Genomic DNA, 17879 nt, shown 5'->3' with positions numbered 1-17879 from the left:
GCCCAGCCTGCAGGTTTCAGCCCCTCCCCTCCGCGCCCCATTCATCCTTTTGTTACCATCTCTGGGATTCTGGTGCTGAGGTTAATAAAGAGCTTCCAGGAAACCCATCATTTTGATTAAAGCCAGGGACTATCTTGCCAGACAGCACTCTGGAGCCTGCCTACCGCCCACTCCGTTCTGTCGGTGCAGCCAGCAAAGGCTATTAAATGATTACAGGCGTTTCCGGCTCCGCTAGACAACTCCCCTGGATTGCTTGTTCTCCCGCGGGCTTGGGCTGCTGCTGCTGCCTCTGGCTGCCCAGGGAAGGGTCAGGGCACAGAAGGATGCGCAGATTCTGGGTTTGAAAGTGAACATCCAGGCTTTCTGCACAGCGACATCTCGCTTCTCCTGGACTTCTTCCCCACCCCTCCAGCCACTGAGGCCTTTCAAGCAGCTCCAATTTCATTGGAGCCTTCTGCAGCTTTGACCAACCATTCCATCTCCCTCTCTCTGTGTGCCTGTCTTTCTATGTGTGTGTGTGTTTGTGTGTGTGTGACAGAGAGTGTGTCCGTTTGTCTTTCTCTCTCTGTCTCTCTCTCTCTACCAGAACTTGGCAGATTGCAGAATTATACATGTCCAGCCTGAATACATGCTCAGACCAAAAGGCAAAAAGTATCTGCCAGCAAACCCACTGAAAGATTAGGATGTAAAACATCTCCAGCTCCCTCCCCACCCCCTACTCCACCGTCAGTGGGGTCTATGAATTGCTTAGACAAGCTCCACCTCCTCCCCCTTGCTGGATCCTTTATGAATTGGACAAAGTAAATCTGAGTAATTACAGCCCACAAAACACAGGAGAATGACGGTTGGAAACTCAAATCCTGTCCAGAATCATAGAGAGGGGAAGAAAGCTGAAACCACCTGGGCGAGCACTAACAGCATTTCCCCACAGCTTCTTCGTCCTTCAGTTGACAGTGGAAGGAATTTTCCATGGAAACTGGAGAATGTAAAAATATTCTTCCCTCTTCTCTTTAAGACTTTAGGCTCTATAATCAGAGTACTAGGTCTAAATCTGGCTACATCATGTAAATTATGTGATGTTTAGCAAATTATTTAATTACCTCTGGGCTTCAGTTTTCATGTGTAATAGCATCTACCTCATAGGGCTGTTACAGGATTAAATGTAATTATCCTTGTATGTGTGTTTAGCTGCTCAGTCATGTCTGACTCTTTGTGACTCCATGGACTATACCCTACCAGGCTCCTCTATTCATGGGATTTTTCAGGCAAGAATACTGGAGTGGGTTGCCATTTCCTTCTACAGGGGATCTTCCTGACCCCGGGATCAAACCCTCATCTCCTGTGTCTCCTGTGCAGGCAGATTCTTTATCTGCAGAGTCATCAGTTATCCTTAGCACATAACACAGTGCCTGGCACAAAGTAAAAGTCCATCACCATTTTACCTGTTAGTAAGACCAGAGTAACAGAAGACTGATGTGTTGAAGGAATATCAATTGATTGCTTACTATGGGCCAAGTACTTTATTAAGTACTTTGCATATATATATATATATATATATATATATATATATATATATAAGATTTTCAATTTATAGATAAGGAAACTGAAGGCTTAAATTACAGCAAGATTATCTGCCTTAACTCAAACAGCAATTGGGTAACAAAGCTGAAAAATTATTCTTGTACTGATTCCCCAGCTCAATAGTAGAATTATTAATGTTTTTACTTTTATTAAAGCCTTGGGGATGGGGGAGAAGACAGAGCTGAGCTGATTCACAGGCCTAGCATCCTGATCCCCACAGTAGCTGGCAAAGGATGGTGTGCTTGTGTGATCAGAGAGTAAGCTTGGTGATGGAGAACTAATCTGATAGCCACTCCCCAGAGGCTGCCACTTCTGGGTGTTTCAGCCGCTCTGGGTGGGTTGAGAAGACTGTGTGGCTGTTTGGTGCCTCAGGCCACAGCTGGGCTAATTTTCAGTAATCTTGAAGCGGAAGAGATAAATACAGTGGCATATTTTTAAAGCCACAGCTCTTGCTTTGTGCCCAAAATAACTCTGCCATTTCTAGGTTAAGACTATAAAGACATCACGTGCTGAGAACCCAGATTCAAAAATTGGAATGGCTGGTCTCAAATCTCCCTAGCTCTCCACAGTCAGCTAAAAAATAAATAAATAACATTTCTTCTGTGACCCCCCTCACCTAAGAGGGCTCAGACTACATGGTTTTCTCTACCTTATTTTCTCATCACTAATGTCCTCCAGGGTCTTGGGAGGGCAGTTTCTTCTTACAATGCCCCCTGCTTCAGCTTCTGTTATAACCAAGGGTAGCAGAGTGCTTGAAATGAATGTTTGGGGGTCACATATTTTGAGTTGAATCCTAGTTTTAGCACTTATTTGTTGTATAACCTTGAGCAAGCCACTTGGCCTCTCAGTATTCTTTCACATGTAAAACAAAGATAATAATATCCATCTAATGGGACTGTGATCAGTAAAAAGAGACACTGCTCATAAATCACACAGAATAATATTTAGCACACAGAAACTGAAATAAAGGATACATATCATTACTACATGGTAGTCCTCTAAGGAATCTGACTCTTCTAACAACTGACTCCCGGATGCAGAGCTTCCTGAAACTCTTTTCCAAGGGCCTTCCTCTCATCAGGCTCTGCCCCTCCCAGGGATCATTAAAACCAGCTAGCTGTGAAGTCTTCCAGCTTAGAAACGGTTGCTAGGTAGGGAACCATTCTCCAGAGCCTCTGAAACAGGCAGAATGGAAGCAGCTTAGACAAGGTGGATGGCACCTTGGATTAGGTATCAAAAGCCTTGGGTTCACATTGCAGCTCTGCTATTCTGCTTCCTACTATTTTCTACTACACTATGTGGGTGACACTGACTTGTAATTTCATCTATAAAATGGAAATAGTAGTGACCTCCAAGAGGCACTGTTATCCATTCAACTAAATGTATTTATTACATACAATAAAGCAGATGTGGTGCTAGACATTAGGGTATAGGGTTATGAATAATACTTGGACAGGTACCCTCCCCTCAGAGAGTTATAGTGTAGAACAAGACAAGTAAATGAATAAATACAATATTGTTTTAAGGAATAAACAATGTAGAGAAACTCTGACATTGTTATGGCATTAAACTCTCTAGAGAGAGTGTGTGTAGAGGTTAAGAGCACAGGCTGAGAAGTCAAAGAGCCTTGCTTTGGATCTTGACATTTACTAGACAGATGTGTGACCTTAATTAACGCTAGGTGTCTCAGTTTCCTAAATATTAAAATAGGTGTAATCTGCTATCGGAGAAGGCAATGGCACCCCACTCCAGTACTCTTGCCTGGAAAACCCCATGGACAGAGGAGCCTGGTAGGGTGAAGTCCATGGGGTCGCTAAGTCGGACACAACTGAGCAACTTCACTTTCACTTTTCACTTTCATGCATTGGAGAAGGAAATGGCAACCCACTCCAGTGTTCTTGCCTGGAGAATCCCAGGGATGGGGGAGCCTGGTGGGCTGCCATCCAGGGGGTTGCACAGAGTCAGACACGACTGAAGCGACTTAGCAGCAGCAGCAGCAACCTGCTATATTTAAAATCAATAACCAACAATGTCCTACTGTATAGCACAGAACTCTGCTCAATGTTACCTGGCAGCCTGGATATGAGGGCTGTTTGGGAGAGAACGGATACATGTATATGTATGACTGAGTCCCTTTGCTGTGCACCTGAAACTATCATAACATTGGTAACCGGCTATACTCCGATAAAAGGCTTTTAATAAACAAAATAAAATGAGTATCATAACAGACTTATCTCTGAGGTGGTTATACAGATTAACAGATTTAATACATATAAAGTGTTTCCTGGTAGCTCAGCTGGTTAAGAATCACCTGCAATGCAGGAGACCCCGGTTTGATTCCTGGGCTGGGAAGATCTTCTGCAGGAGGGATAGGCTACCCATTCCAGGATTCTCAGGCTTGCCTGGTAGCTCAGACATTAAAGAATCCACCTACAATGCAGGAGACCTGGGTTCAATCCCTGAGTTGGGAAGATTCCCTGGAGTGGGGCATGGCAATCCACTCAAATATTCTTGCCTGGAGAATCTCCATGGACAGAAGAGCCTGGCAGTCCATGGGGTAGCAAAGAGTCGGACACAACTGAGTAACTAAGCACAGCACAAAATATTTAGAACAATACGTGGCTTGAGTGCATAAAACATGGTATAAGTGCTCAGTACAAGTGAGCTGTTACTATTGTTAGTCACAAATAAATTCTCTCCTTTCTCTGCTCCAGGATTCTCAACCCTGAGGGCTAAGTCCCTGGAAGATGGTACCAATGAGTGAAGTGACACAGAGGTGAGGGTTAGTGGGAGTGTATAGCCTTTGACTGTGTGGATCACAATAAACTGTGGACAATTCTGAAAGAGATGGGAATACCAGACCACCTGACCTGCCTCTTGAGAAATCTGTATGCAGGTCAGGAAGCAACAGTTAGAAGTGGACATGGAACAACAGACTGGTTCCAAATAGGAAAAGCAGTACGTCAAGGCTGTTTATTGTCACCCTGCTTATTTAACTTATATGCAGAGTACATCATGAGAAACGCTGGACTGGAAGAAGCACAAGCTGGAATCAAGATTGCCGGGAGAAATATCAATAACCTCAGATATGCAGATGACACCACCCTTATGGCAGAAAGTGAAGAGGAACTACAAAGCCTCTCGATGAAAGTGAAAGAAGAGAGTGAAAAAATTGGCTTAAAGCTCAACATTCAGAAAACGAAGATCATGGCATCATGAAGTCTTTTACTTCATGGGAAATAGATGGGGAAACAGTGGAAACAGGGTCAGACTTTATTTTTGGGGGCTCCAAAATCAGTGCAGATGGTGACTGCAGCCATGAAATTAAAAGACGATTACTCCTTGGAAGGAAAGTTATGACCAACCTAGATAGCATATTCAAAAGCAGAGACATTACTTTGCCAACAAAGGTCCATCTACTCAAGGCTATGGTTTTTCCTGTGGTCATGTATGGATGTGAGAGTTGGACTGTGAAGAAGGCTGAACGCTGAAGAATTGATGCTTTTGAAGTGTGGTGTTGGAGAAGACTCTTGAGAGTCCCTTGGACTGCAAGGAGATCCAACCAGTCTATTCTGAAGGAGATCAGCCCTGGGATTTCTTGTACTTTGGCCACCTCATTCGAAGAGCTGACTCATTGGAAAAGACTCTGATGCTGGGAGGGATTGGGGGCAGGAGAAGAAGGGGACGACAGAGGATGAGATGGCTGGATGGCATCACTGACTTGATGGACATGAGTCTGGGTGAACTCCGGGAGTTGGTGATAGACAGGGAGGCCTGGCATGCTGCAATTCATGGGGTCGCAAAGAGTCGGACACGACTGAGCGACTGAACTGAACTGAACTGAACTGATAACAAGTGCAGTCAACCCCAGATATGAGAGTGCCAATTTGATATGTTCATACCCTATCCTATATATACCAGGAGCACAAAAAATATGCATAAGAAAGTGTACTCTCAAGAGGGAGAGGATATATGTATACATATACATGTATATGTGTGTGTATATATATATATATATAGCTGATTCACAATGCTGTACAGCAGAAACTAACACACCATTGTAAAGCAATTATCCTACAATTAAAAAATATTTTTAAACTTAAAAAATAGAATGTGTACTGTCTTGTTTGAAAAACATATATACCAAAGGGAAATTTGATAAATAACTTATAATATAGACATACAACACAGTATGCTCTTATTAAAGAAGAGTGAGACAGGTCTATATGTAGTGTCTTGGAAAAGCATTTGTTAAAAAATAAAAATAAGCTACATACTCAACAGATCAGATCAGATCAGATCAGTCGCTCAGTCGTGTCCGACTCTTTATGACCCCATGAATCACAGCACGCCAGGCCTCCCTGTCCATCACCAACTCCCGGAGTTCACTCAGACTCACGTCCATTGAGTCAGTGATACCATCCAGCCATCTCATCCTCTGTCGTCCCCTTCTCCTCCTGCCCCCAATCCTTCCCAGCATCAGAGTCTTTTCCAATGAGTCAACTCTTCACATCAGGTGGCCAAAGTACTGGAGTTTCAGCTTTAGCATCATTCCTTCCAAAGAAATCCCAGGGCTGATCTCCTTTAGAATGGACTGGTTGGATCTCCTTGCAGTCCAAGGGACTCTCAAGAGTCTTCTCCAACACCACAGTTCAAAAGCATCAATTCTTCAATGCTCAACCTTCTTCACAGTCCAACTCTCACATCCATACATGACCACAGGAAAAACCATAGCCTTGACTAGACAGACCTTTGTTGGCAAAGTAATGTCTGCTTTTCAATATGGTATCTAGGTTGGTCATAACTTCCCTTCCAAGGAGTAAGCGTCTTTTAATTTCATGGCTGAAATTATCCCATTTTGCTTTCTGAAAGCCTACCTATTTTTAATAAACATAGAAAACACATTCATACATCAATTACGTAACTAAAAATTAATTTGAAAGATATTTGGAAGACTGAACTCTAGTATTAATATAAACTATGGACTCTGGGTGGTGACAATGATCTGTCAGTATAGGTGTAACAATGCACGGCTCTGGGTCTGGTTATCAATAGTGGGGATAGTGCAGTTTGGGGACAGAGGCATTTGGAAACCTTCTGTACTTTCCACTCAATTTTTCTAGGAACCTAAAATTGCTCTAAAGAAATAAAGTTTATTCAAAAAATATCTTTGGAACATACAGACACAACTGTTAATGGTGGTTGCCTCACTGAAGGGGAGTGGGTCTGAGGGAAACGTGAATATTTTTGCATAAATGATGCTGCGTTGTTTAATATTTACATCAACAATGTAAATGCACACTGTTTTATAATATAGTACTTTATAGTTAACAAAAAATCTGGGGGATACACACTAAAAGCATTTTTAGTGGTTATTTCTGGGGAGAAAAGGAGTGAGGTGCTACTCATTTTATTTCAGTTTTTACAGTTTTAATTTGTTATCATTTTTGTCCTTTTATAATTAGAGAGAGAGAGAGATTAAAAAGAATACTAGGGCTTCCCTGGTGGCCCAGTGGTAAAGAATCTGCCTGCGAATGTGGGAGACACGGGTTCGATCCCTGACCTAGGAAGAGCCCACATGCTGCAGAACAGCTAAACCCCTGCACCACAACTTCTGAAGCCTGAGGGCCCTAGAGCCTGTGACCCGCAACAAGCGAGGCCACCGTAATGAGAAGCCTATGCACCCCACTCGCTGCAACTAGAGAAAAGCCCATTCAACAACAAAGACCTAGCATGGCCAAAAATAAGCAAATAAATAATTTTTTTAAAAACAGAATACTAACCCACTCTACTTGATCAGTTGCAAGTTCAAAAACTAGCTCAAAACACTAGCTGAGACAAAATATCCCTGCCCCAGGTAGCCTGGACCCAGGACCAGCTACATAACTTGCAGGGTTCACTGCAAAACGAAAATGGGGGCCCCTTGTTAAAAAAAGATTAAGAACTTCAAGATGGCAAAAGCAGAGTATTAAACCTAACAGGGCCTTTTCCAAGTGCAGGGCCCCACGCAGCAGCCTTGCCTGGACCCGAGTCCCTTACTGGGCTCCTCCTCCAGCACCACCAGCTGGCAGTGACCCCTCACAGTGCCTGTCCCACCTGAAACTGTGTGAGCCACCATCGTGTCGCTCAGCAAGAACACTGCTTCTGGTTTTCAGATTTTTCTTCTCTGCCTCCCTCCCTTACTTTGTCACAATCTGCGCTTCTTAAAACTTGGCAGCAATCCCAGGCTCTGTGTTGCTGTGTCACTTTGCAGCCTTGAGCAACCATTTCTGGACAGCCGTGGTATCTCTGCACTGAGGGTGTAAAATGGAGGTGCTGTCAGAACACTGCCGGGAGGAGAGCAGGGGAATGACTGTCATCGGAGAGAACCATCTCCTCTACCACCATCTCTGATTCTGTGCACTCCAAGACCAATCCATTTCCTTTAGCAAAGACACTGGGAATCCTATTTACTGTGCTAAGTGCCAGGAGTATTAAAATTGAGAAAATGGTAACACTTTTCAGTGCTTACCATGAACTAAGCACTGTGCTAAGCATTTCACAGGCATCATCTCATTTAATCCTTACAGCAGCCTACAGTCTTTCCTTTTTTACATATTAATAAATCTGAAGCATAATGATGAAGTGGTCCCACAGGGAGCAGAGGGACTATGCAATGCCACACTGCCTCCCTTAAAAAGCTAACACAAGGCAAAATTTAAACAAGCCTTCCCTTCATTCCACATTTTCTTAGACATAATTAAACCAAGTCCAGGAGAATTACCTAAGAACATTTCCAAGGACAGTCCCTTTTACAAAAATGCTGCATTCATTACCCTCTTGGTCCCACATTTCTAGACACTCAAGAGTTTCTAACTCCTGGTTTAGGTGGAGAAAAACATTAGGTTGATAGCTCATGAGTTTGTCTTGACATATTACAGGATAGTTTTTGCAGATTCAGCAGAGCTAAGAGGCTCAATAGAGGCTCTATTCTTAAAAAGAAAAAAACAGACCTTGAGGCGGCTCTCCACTGCTAGCAACTGAATGAAAGTTCTTCTTTAGCAGGATTGTGGAAGCCCAAGAAAATCTGACTCTAGTCTTTCTGATCTCATTTCCCAACAGTCTTCCACGCCACCCTTTCCATTAAATGTATTCATTCTGTTCACCAATATGCATTCTGGTTTGGGGGCACATGTATTCTTTTCTTTGTCTGGAACTTTCTTCCCGCAATCTATGTACCATCCTTCAATACAGTATTGAATGTCACATACTTTCTGACCTGGTCCCCTAAATTCCCAATTCCATCTTCTGGGCTCCCACAACATATCTGCTATTCATGGTTGCCGAGGGAGGGTTTGGGCTCTGTTAAATAATTAGGAGATCCCTCTCAGGAAACATGAACCAGCTGACCATGTTTACATAGGGTTTGTATGGATTACAACACAGATAGTCTCTGGGTCCCATCCTGGACTGACAGGCCCTGGTGGTTTGTCCCAGCTTCCTTCCCCTCATTGTACCTGCTATACATGGCACTCAGAGAAGGCAATGGCACCCCACTCCAGTACTCTTGCCTGGAAAATCCCATGGATGGAGGAGCCTGGTGGGCTGCAGTCCATGGGGTCGCTAAGAGTCAGACACGACTGAGCGACTTCACTTTCACTTTTCACTTTCATACACTGGAGAAAGAAATGGCAACCCACTCCAGTACTCTTGCCTGGAGAATTCCAGGAACGGGGGAGCCTGTTGGGCTGCCGTCTGTGGGGTCGCACAGAGTCGGACACGACTGAAGCGACTTAGCAGCAGCAGCAGCAGCTGCATCACCTAGAACAGAGGCTGGCCTTAAGTAGGTACTTAACAAATGCTTGTTTAATGACAATATAGGAGGTTCCAACCAAATTCTATATTAAAGCCAAGCCAAGGAAAGTTTCATTCGACAGGATAGTCTAATACTTCTTTGTGTGTGTGTGTGTGTGAGTGTGTGTGTGTGTATGTGTGTGTGAGAGAGAGAGAGGAAGAGAAAATATGAATGGATGAATGAAAGAATGGGCATTTTAAAAGAGAATGCCGACAGTGGTGGTGGTTAATGGGAAAGTTCTAGGGACCTGTCAGGTGGGTTTTGTAAGGACCTTCCTAGTGCCCTTCAAATCACAACCATTTAGAACATTAGTACCCTGGAGGAAAGGTTGTGACCTTGAGTGAGAAAAGACCAAGGAAGCTAATTTATATCTCTAAGTGCCTAGAATTTGAGAGAGCACACTGAAAAGCTCATCTTCCCTATAGAGATTTCCCCCAGGCAGATATTTAGAATGAATTTACACTTGGTCCAACAGAGGAAAACTGACATGACACTGATCGTTGGCTAAACACAACGCCACTGGCTGCAGATTGAGGGACAGCAGTCAGATCAACATCTTAGTGACACAAGGAGCCTCCAGGGGATGCTGGCCTCCAAGGCGGCTCCTCCATGGGTCTCCTGGCTAATCACTGTCAGAGGCAAGAGGCTGATTTAGTCTCCAGTCAGAGCTGCTGAGGGTGCCAGGACACTCTAGGCTTTGGAAGTGCTTAGCCTGTTAGGATCTCAAGGAGGTAGCTAGTGTGAGAATAGATTTGTTATGCAAAATGCTCCTAAAAAACAAACAAACAAATCCTGAGTGCATGTGTATCCACAGAATTGGCCTACAATCACCCTGACCCCTGCTCCTGACACAGGAGGCATCGCTGAGGAAAGGTGACATTTAGAAATAGTGACTAAAGTACCCCTTCCCGCCCACAACCCCCAACACGTACATATACATGGATCAGGCTCTATACTTTCTTCTTCAAGAAAGTCCTAGATATATATTTTAATCTGCTTTCACCTAGACACAGATGCTAGATCCATACAGGGCATGTGATGGGCAGTGCCCTGCCTCCTGGCATCACCCTGGGGACAGTGACTTTTCTGCCAGGGCTTTAATTGACTCTTTCCTGTGAATGACCCAAAGAGGCCTGTCTTCTGACTGCTCCATGACTCTTAGGAAAATACTCTTAAGCCTGGGACAAAACAGTACATCAAATCCCTTAACATAACAATGGATGGGGACTTTCCTCCTCTCTCCACATTTCCAGCTCTTCCCACAGAGGAGGAAACACCCACCAACCATCCTTCCAACCTCACAGCAATGTGCTAGGAAGGGACTTTTCACGTTTAGCTCTACTTCCTTACTTACTCTTCTCAGAAAAGTTGTCTCATTGGGGAGATTATCATAAGCTAAAGTTTAAATGCATTATATTTCCTTTTTTTTTTTTTTGGTTGTGCCGCAGGCCACAATGCAGGATCTTAGTTCCCCAAGCAGGGATCAAATCAGGCAGTGAAAGTACCAAGTCCTAACCACAGGACTGCTGGGGAATTCCTCAGATTGTGTTTCCTGATTGGGCCAAGTTAACATCAACAGTTAGTTTTCTTTCATGACATAGTGAAGTGAAGTGAAAGTCACTCAGTCGTGTCCAACTCTTTGGGACCCCATGGATAGTCCATGCAATTCTCCAGGCCAGAATACTGGAGTGGGTAGCTGTTCCCTTCTCCAGGATCTTCCCAACTCAGGAATTGAACCCAGGTCTCCTACATTGCAGGCGGATTCTTTAGCAACTGAGCTATCAGGGAAGCCTTCTTTCATGGCATAGCTCTTACCTAATTTTTTGTCTGCTCCAGCTCAGCCTCCATTTGGTAATCAAACCAGGACAGGTGCCCCTCCTCACCAAGGGAGAGTTCTTCCATTCTTGACTTTCTTCCCTTGCATTCAGGAGCTTGGAAGCCCTGTCACAGTCTCCAGAACTTCTTTACCAATAATACGCCTGATTCTGAACTTTGATTCTCTCAGTTGGTCCCATGCATCTATTTCTAATTAGCCAAGATTTGGAGAGGGAGGGGGTGATGAATTCATCTCCAGCATACTGTTGACAATTGATAGCTTTCAAAAGGCCTTTAAATTCTAGTTCACACTGACTACACCCTCTTCAGGGTCCTAATTTGCACCTAACTTTACCTTCACCTACACTGAAATTTACACACACACAGACACACAGAGCCACCTCTGCCTGCACATGGAAGATCCTGAGATAGGCAGGATAATGGTGCCCCAAAGATGTCCACAGGCTTCCTCAGTGGCTCAGTAGTAAAGAATCTGCCTCCAATGCAGGAGACGTGGGCAGGAGATGAGTGTTTGATCTCTGAGTCGGGAAGATTTCCCTGGAGGAGGAAATGGCAACAACTCCAGTATTCTTGCCTAGGAAATCCCAATCCGTGGGGTCAAAAAAGAGTTGGACACAGCTGGGCAACTAAACAAGAACAAAGATGCCCTCATCCTAATTCCTGGAACCTATGACTATGTTATGTTACATGGTTAAAAAAAAAAAAAAGAAAAGCACTTTGCAGATGCGATTAAATTAAGGATCTTGAGCAAGAGTGGTTATCCTGGATTATCTAGGTGAGCCCAATGTAGTCACAAGGGTCCTCACGAGGGAAAGAGCAAGGTAGGAGAGTCAGAGAGTGAGGTTTGCAGATGCTCTGCAGTGGCCATGAATGTGGAAGAAGGAGCCACTGAGCCTGGAAATGCAGGCAGCCTCTGAGAACTGGAAAAGACAAGGAAACATATCCTCCTTTAGTGCCTCTTTCTGATTTCCAGAACTATAAGGTAATAAATTTGTACTGTTTTAAGTCACCTAGTTTGTGGTCATTCGCTATGGCAGCCATAGAAACTAATATAGATTTTGGGATCTGGAAGTGGGGTGTTGCTGTGAAAATTACCAATAATGTAAAAGTGGCTTTGGAACTGGGAAACAGACAGAGATTTGAGGATTTTGAGGAGCATGGTGAAACTGTCTTGATTACCTTGAAAAGGCTGTTAGTAGAAATATGGACATTAATGACTCTGCTAGAGAGGACTCAGAAGTGAGGACGATGGTAGGGAAAACATACATTGTAAGTGCCACTAGCAAACTGTTGTGGAAATATGGTCTTGAAGATGCTGCCAGTGAGGGCTCAGATGGAAATGAGGAACATGTTATTGGAAACTAAAGAAAGTAGATCTTTGTTACATAGTGCAGGAACCCACCTATACTGTGGCACAGTAAAACCCATTTTGTATGTCTGACCTCCAGAACTGTAACATAATAAATGTGTATTGTTTTAAGTCACAAAGTTTATTGGAACCTATTACAGCAGAAATGGGAAAGTAATTCAGACCCCTACAGTTTACCTGGAGCTCAGACAGTGAACAGTTTTCTCCAAATTACCAAACGATTTCCTTTATCTGGCATGTGGGACAAAGGAACTGTGGTGTGTCATTTAAATGCATAGAGTTCAGCAGCAGGCAGACATGGGTTCAAATACTGCCTTAGCCATTGTTATTCACTGATGAGTTCAACAAATATTTATTAAGCACCATCATGTACTAGACAACTAGCTCAACACTGGGAATATAATAGTGAGCAAAAAACACTAGATGTAAGAAAGGATGAATATAAGGAAGTCATTTAATTCCTACAAGCCTCAATTTTCCTAATCTAGAACAAGGGAATGATAATTTCTGTCTTGTTTAAGTAGGCAAGGCATATAAAGTGCTTATCGCAGTCCTCAATAAATAACAGTAAATATCAAGTCTTCCTTTCTCTTGTTCTAAAATACTATTTCCAACAACACAAGGGGGCAACAGGATGGGATTTAAAGACTTTGAAACTTCAATGACAAAGACCCTACAAATGACCCTCCACATCTCCTTACAAATAGGCATTAGCTGAGGGAAGGGGACTTCTTGGCTCATCAAACATGGCTCCAAGCTCCCAGGCTCAAGGGCATCCACCTCAGTCTGTTTACACATCCAGTGACCCCCTTCTCCCCACAAAACTCTGACATGGAGCTTGGCGTGCATCTAACGTAAGTCAATTACATTGGCTGAAGCTTCTAGCCTTGTCACGGGCCTTTAGGTAACAGCAGGTGATCAAGGCAACACATATAACATATGTGTGTGCTTGGATAAGAAAGTATCTATGATGCAGAGTCAAAGAAAATAAAAGCAGGAATGTCACCTGACTGCTCAGCGTGGCCCATGATGCCACCCTAGAGCAATAGCTCTGGACACGGGACTGGGCCAATGTTGGAAGTAAACCCAAGCTGGCGGGCTTTCTTGGACCATCAACAACAAACTTGTTTGTTCAGACCTTCTGTACAGGACAGGCTGTACTTACTTTTGAAGTTTGTTTGGTTGTTTTTCACATGCAATTGCAGCTATAATCTGGAGGCTTAGGGTACTCTGTTTGGTATTCAGTACTTAAAGGACACAACTCTAGTAACAACAGACTTCTCATTATTCCTGTCATGTTATGGATTCAAATTTGGTTTCATGAACGTTACCTTTTCCTACCCTAACCTTCTATAGTTAACCTCTTGAATCTGACTTCTACAAAGCTCTCCATTTCCTTTTTTAATACTAAGCAGAAGCACCTTTTCCCCCTTTATCTCCTTTAGTATTGCCATCACGACTGCCTTCTCCCATCCTTCACCTAGCCCACTGCCTTGGAGTCAGACCCGTCTAGGCAGGGAGCTGCTGAGGAATCTCTTGGTCTCACTGAGCTGCGAGTGACACGGCATCCATCTCTGCTCCTTTTCCTTTCTCTGACCGTGGGTAACAAGCTCTGAGGGCTGAGTCAGAGAGGGGCTCCTCTCCAACCCACAGGCTCACTTCCAGGCCTCCTGGCACTTAACTCTATTATGACCTTCCCCTACCTGGTCTCCAGCCAGTGCTTGACCTGAATGCGTTTCTCCAGATTAGGCAGTGACCTTCTCAACTGCAAAGTTGACTGCCTCTGAGAAAATGAACTTTTCAAGTTCTTTTGGAATCTGGACTGAGTTACTCTGAAAATATTTGTCGTTAAAGATCCATGCTGTTGCTGGGAACTGGCTTTCATTTCTAGTTCACTAGAATCAGTGAGGCTGAGGGCAATGCCTGCTAGAGCTGCAAAGCTGAAAGGCATTACAAGTTATTGCTACCCATCTGCTCTCAACCCTGGCCATAAATAGGTCTTTCTCATCCAAGCACCTCCCAGGAAGGAGCTCCAAGCCCACCAGTTCCATACAATCCAAGATGAAGTGTGGACTCTCACACAACACTTCTGCTTCCCCACAAAGCTCTCAAACACACAGGTGGCCTGTCATCTTTGAGCCAAGTCAGGCAGCAGAGTTGGTGACACCCCCCCCCCCGTAGTCTTTTGACATCTCCCCAGTTTAAACTTCAATTTCCCTTTCGAAAAAGGACTTAAAAGTTCAGCCACCAAGGACAGTGTATAGAGAAAGCTAGAAGGGAAGGTTATTCAGAAAGTCTCCTGTTCCATGCAACACTCAAATAAAAGAAGACTGAAGTGTATTATTTTCTAAAGTCATATGCAAAAATTGTTTTTCACGATCAAGTTTGCAGGGACCAGACTGCACTCCTCCTGAGGCTCGTTGGATGGATCGATGATAACCAAGGGAACTGTAATCAGTCTCCATTTCCTGGCCCTACATTAGCTGCTTCTCTGCATCTGTGGGGCTGAAGGAAACCGTGTTCTAAGGCAACAGATCCTGCTGCTCCTCCCTCCTCAACACACTCTCACTCTCCAAAATACATGCTCAGGATCACACATCTCAGTGCACAAGGGATTCCATTTTCAGGAGGCACAGGATCTGTTGTGGGCCTCTGACATGGAAGAAATTCTTGTACTATGTATCACGGCCCCAACCCTGACTGTATACTGCCTACTGAGCCTGGAAGAATGGATGTAGGAAAATGAGAGCAGTGTGGGGAATACAGAGTGGAGAATAAGAACTATCTCAGAATCTATTTATTCAACAGAAACTTTTCAGAAAAAGAAGGAAGTCTTCCTTCTAGTTTTTAATTTCACTTCAGTCGCTCAGTCGTGTCCGACTCTTTGCGACCCCATGAATCGCAGCATGCCAGGCCTCCCAGTCCATCACCAACTCCTGGAGTTCACTCAGACTCACGTCCATCGAGTCAGTGATGCCATCCAGCCATCTCATCCTCTGTCGTCCCCTTCTCCTCCTGCCCCTAATCCCTCCCAGCATCAGAGTCTTTTCCAATGAGTCAACTCTTCGCATGAGGTGGCCAAAGTACTGGAGTTTCAGCTTTAGTATCATTCCTTCCAAAGAAATCCCAGGGCTGATCTTCAGAATGGACTGGTTGGATCTCCTTCCAGTCCAAGGGACTCTCAAAAGTCTTCTCCAACACCACAGTTCAAAAGCATCAATTCTTCGACACTCAGCTTTCTTCACAGTCCAACTCTCACATCCATACATGACCACCGGAAAAACCATAGCCTTGACTAGACGAACCTTTGTTGGCAAAGTAATGTCTCTGCTTTTGAATATGCTATCTAGGTTGGTCATAACTTTCCTTCCAAGGAGTAAGCGTCTTTTAATTTCATGGCTGCAGTCACCATCTGCACTGATTTTGGAGCCCCCAAAAATAAAGTCTGACACTGTTTCCACTGTTTCCCCATCTATTTCCCATGAAGTGAAGGGACCAGATGCCATGATCTTCGTTTTCTGAATGTTGAGCTTTAAGCCAACTTTTTCACTCTCTTCTTTCACTTTCATCAAGAGGCTTCTTAGTTCCTCTTCACTTTCTGCCATAAGGGTGGTGTCATCTGCATATCTGAGGTCATTGATATTTCTCCCAGCAATCTTGATTTCAGCTTGTGTTTCTTCCAGTCCAGCGTTTCTCATGATGTACTCTGCATATAAGTTAAATAAGCAGGGTGACAATATACAGCCTTGACGTACTCCTTTTGCTATTTGGAACCAGTCTGTTGTTCCATGTCCAGTTCTAACTGTTGCTTCCTGACCTGCATACAGATTTCTCAAGAGGCAGGTCAGGTGGTCTGGTATTCCCATCTCTTTCAGAATTTTCCACAGTTTATTGTGATGCACACAGTCAAAGGCTTTGGCATAGTCAATAAAGCAGAAATAGATGTTTTTCTGGAACTCTCTTGCTTTTTTCATGATCCAGCGGATGTTGGCAATTTGATCTCTGGTTCCTCTGCCTTTTCTTTTTCCAGTTTTTCATTTACATGACATTAAAAATAGAAGGTGCCAAGTGTGGTGCCAAGTGCTCTTTAAGAAGGAGCTGAAGAAAGTCCCAGACAGATGGAGCTAGCAAAGACAAACTTCCTGGCTTCTCCTGGGTAGAGGATTCTAATTCCCCTTCTCACAACACCGTGCTCCAGCCCTCCAGGCCAGGTCAGAACACACAAGATAAGCTACACAGAGAACTCCAGCAGACCTGATGAGCTCTACACCACCAAGAGGGTAAAAGTGTATCTTATACAAGGACATATTTTTCTGGCTGCTAGAGACGCTAAGGCAATCTGGCACTCCTGGGCTGTGAGATGCAAGGTGAGAGTGGAGGATACTGATGGGAGGGAGCTGCCCCACCCATATAGATCGTTGATTTCATTTTTTTTTCTCCCTGATAAAGATATGCACACATCTCCCAGGACTATCGTTGCCATGACAACAGCAGAAGTTGAGGGTGAGCAGGTTAGTGGAACAGCATGCTTTTTAAATTCTCGGACAAGGCCTGAGGCTGCAGTCGCTCATGAAGTGGAAAAATTCATGTTGGCAGTGCTCCTAAATGGATTCCCCCAAATTTAAGGATCATGACTTCTTTCTGGGGAAGAATCAAAGATGAAGTCTCTGTGGAGACCTTCTGCGGGGAGTTGATTTTGTCAGGAAGGTGGGAATCCCTAAGACAAATAAGAGCATGAATCTCCCTATGAAACTAGGGCACGTTAACTGTCCATTTTCCACAGAGTAAAGAGATGCAGCAAACCAGGGCAAAAACAATCCCCTAAGGGCACAAAATGGTGCTTTTTAAAGTCTGCTCTATAATAAAGCCTTCCCACAGAGACTACTCAGAACAACTCAGACCTAAATTCTGACGTTGAAAGGTAGACTCATACCTTGAAAAATCCTAAAAATAACCATCGTTTACTAAACATTGCTCTCCAGGCTCTGCAGATGTGTGTACTGTCTCATTTAATTCATGCATCAACCCTATAAGGTAGACACTGTTATCTCCATTTCAAAAAGAAAGAAACTGGGACTCAGAAATAATGGTCCTAGGAACATACAACCTCTGAGTGGAAGAGCGAAATTTCAAATAGGGTTACTCTGACCCAGAGCCTGAGCTCTTAGTTATTGGCTCTTTGATATGCGGAAGGCTTCCTGTTTCTAGTAAGAATCATAAACAGACGCATGAACAGAGGCCTTCATTGCATGGTTTCTG

General features: G+C 43.9%; 1 protein-coding gene across 14 annotated transcripts in view; it reads right to left on the bottom strand.

Moving 5' to 3' along the window:
- The window catches only part of LOC109562119 (protocadherin alpha-13), a 209897-nt gene that overhangs the window by 11697 nt on the left and 180321 nt on the right, over nt 1–17879 (bottom strand). The gene's annotated exons all lie outside the window — the stretch shown is intronic.

This window comes from Bos indicus, chromosome 7 (genome assembly GCF_029378745.1).
Source record: "Bos indicus isolate NIAB-ARS_2022 breed Sahiwal x Tharparkar chromosome 7, NIAB-ARS_B.indTharparkar_mat_pri_1.0, whole genome shotgun sequence".
Taxonomy (NCBI): domain Eukaryota; kingdom Metazoa; phylum Chordata; class Mammalia; order Artiodactyla; family Bovidae; genus Bos; species Bos indicus.
The sequence above is the reverse complement of the archived record's forward strand: the minus strand, read 5'-3'. Positions and strand labels throughout refer to the sequence as shown.